The sequence below is a fragment of the Sinocyclocheilus grahami genome, unplaced genomic scaffold (assembly GCF_001515645.1).
Source record: "Sinocyclocheilus grahami isolate Dianchi unplaced genomic scaffold, SAMN03320097.WGS_v1.1 scaffold432.1, whole genome shotgun sequence".
NCBI classification, from domain to species: Eukaryota; Metazoa; Chordata; class Actinopteri; order Cypriniformes; family Cyprinidae; genus Sinocyclocheilus; species Sinocyclocheilus grahami.
In genome coordinates, this window is record NW_015505611.1 from 817,944 (window position 1) to 821,211 (window position 3,268).

Genomic DNA, 3,268 nt, shown 5'->3' on the forward strand with positions numbered 1-3,268 from the left:
TCAGCTTTGTGCAATCACAGGAATAAATCACAATATACTGTATATAAAAATATATGCAGCTTTGTTGACATGAGGCTCTTACCCAAGTTTTGAATTGTAGTGTATACATTAGAATCCATGCATTTTCATTAAAAAAAGAGGCAAGTACTTGTGTGTATCAGATGTCGTGAGAGTATTGGGCTCCAGTGCACAGCCTGTTATGTCACACTCCAAACCCCAAAGGACTCATGTGCTGTAAATGCCAATAAACTGCTTTTTTTGCTGGTATGAAACAGTGCTGGGTCTGAGCGAGGGCCTCAAGCTTCATCTCACCGTGACACACAGAGAGCATGCTAACACATATCAGGGAGGAACCCCAAACACGCTTAACTGCTCTCTCACACACACGCGCGCGCGCTGACAGACAGCTCTTTTAGCCGGCTAATCCGCAAGAATGATGAACATCTGGGACCTCCAGACTCAGAGGGTGTGAGCTGATGTCACTCTGCTTGACCGACCCCCACTAACCTCTAATAAATACATCCATCAGCACCGCAGGGACGGGACACACTCTGGGTCTGCACAGCTAGGAAAACTTCTCACTGTACCAACTCAGATTTGATTAAGAAATGTTTTTAAAATTAGTTTTCTGTGAACATAATTGATGTGCGAGTTAGAAGTACAAACTAAAGTTAACGTTTACATGTTCTGGAGAAAGTATGAGTGGTTCTTTCTTGTGGAAAGAGACATTTATCCAAATTCAAATAACTTTTGAGGTTGGGGCTAAGTTAAAACAGTAATATTATTACAATAAAAAAAATGTTTTCTCTTTAAGGCTATATTTCAAAATGTAATTTATTCCTGTTACTCTAAGCTGTATTTTCAGCAGCATTACTCCAGTCTTCAGTGTCACATGATCTTTCAGAAATCATTCTAATATGCTGCTAAAGAAACATTTCTTATTATTATTATCATATTTTTTAACATTACAAATGTCTTTAGTGTCACTTTCAATTAGTTTAATGTGTCCTTTCTGAATTAAAGTATTAATTTCTTTAAAAAAAAAAAAACTAAATCAATCAAATCAAATCTTATGGACCCCAAACTTTTGAACAGTAGTGCACAGGTTCAGATTTTGCAAAGTGTTACTGGATCAACATCTTTTATCAGTCTTGGATCAACACTGTAATCAAACAAATACAGTACTAACTTGCCTAATCCTAACTATTAACCACCTCTAAACTCATAATCCTAATCCTAACGCCTTAATCCTAAACCTGGTTTATTGGAATATGGTTCCTGAAGCAGCATTCGTTCTACTTTTTAAAATCACATCCACCTTTATAAGTCTGCATTTTTTTTACTGTTTAAAACAGCCTTTGTGTCAGGAGTACAGCTTGGGATACCTAAAAATACTGTCATAGAACAAGGACATTGCACCTGACCATCAGGAACATCTAAGATGAATCTGTGCTGTCAGTAATTAATAATCAAGACCTCACAGGCATTTCACACATCTAGTTTAAGTGCATGAAAAAGCTCTTGGTGATTGACGTCAATGCCAATACATTTTAAACACATTTTTACTCTGCTAATTGTGCGGTATGACATTAAGACAGAATGACGAATGACTCTCCTTAAATTAGGAATGTAGTGTTCAGAGTCGGAATGTAAAGTTCTAAGTTTGGAATCTATGTACAGTGAAGAAATGGAAGCCACGTGTGGAAAATATGGAGAGAAGAGATGGAGTAAGATGGAGCGATGAGACAAACTTAGTCTGAGTAATGAGAGGTGATGAGAGAACAGACACAGCACTCTTAAATAGAAAGGTTCCTCAGTGCTTTTTGGCAACACTTCAGTAAAGAACCCTCTTCTTATCAAGAAGCTGTTGACACAAAACTCACATGGACACGTGTGTATTAAATATTTTTACCTCAAAATCTAAAGAAACAATGATATTTTGTATAAAAAACAAGCAGCTATTTTTAGAAACATTTATTATATTGCATTGTGAAATTAAGGTAAAAGGTAGGCTAAATAAAACTATAAAGTCAGGTGTAAAAACACATTTTGAGAAAATGGCCTTTAAAGATCTGTATTTGTAATTGAAATCTACAGATGCCAATAGGTGAAGTGCAATAAAACAAACACTGTGTTTTGGATGTTTTCTTTCCACAAATCTGAAAGAAGATGGAAAAAAAGCCCAAAATCTCAAAAGTGACCTGTGCCTGAAAAAAATGGTTTTGCATGTAGAGTCTTGCCTTCAGCATCCATTTACCCCTAATTTCTTATTACTAACTCAAAAGTTAAACTCAAAAACTCAAAAGTTAAGAGTAACACTTTAGTATAGGGACCAATTTTCATTATTAACTAGTTGCTTATTAGCATGCCTATTATTAACATATTGGCTGTTAGTACTTATAAAGTACTTCAGCATGACCACGCATGCTTTCTACATTCTACATCCCTAATCCTACTCAATACCTAAACTTAATAACTACCTTACCAACTGTTACTAAGCAGCAAATTAGGAGTTTATTGAGGTAAATGTCGTAGTTAATGGTTTGTTAATAGCGAGAATCGTCCCTTAAAATAAAGTGTGGCCAAGTTAAGCATGCAGATGCAGTATAGAGAATTTTGGGAGAAAGGAATGGTCTATGTGTGCACAAAGTTAAGAATGCATCAAACGCACGCTAATTTCAAACTGTGTGGAAAATGAGACAGTGCAGAGCCCGCAGGGAGCGTTACAAGAACAGTCTAGGTGCCGAGGGGCACCTGCAAAGAATTTCAGACGAGAAACATTCCTTTCATGCACAGTGACCTCACAGTTCACACAGGAGCATTCCAGGGGCGCTGAGGTGGAGAATCAGAGCACATTCCAGAACCACATGTGAAGCTTCTGATATCATACTGCTGCAGTGCAAATGAGTGCAACGTGCAAATATCTAATACAATTTTGTGGGTTATAGAGTAAATGGATTGTAGTTGGGGAAATTTTGGCACAAGGTAATGCAGCAAACTACAGAGAGTCAATGAATTGACATAGGAAATGCATAAATCAGTGAGTTTGAAAATATTGATGAAACAATGAACAAAACAAAACAAAACAAAAAGCAAAGCAAAACAAAACAAAGCAAAGCAAAGCAAAACAAAACAAAACAAAACAAAACAAAAAGCAAAGCAAAGCAAAGCAAAGCAAAGCAAAACAAAACAAAACAAAAAGCAAAGCAAAACAAAGCAAAGCAAAGCAAAACAAAAAAAGCAAAGCAAAGCAAAACAAAAAAGCAAA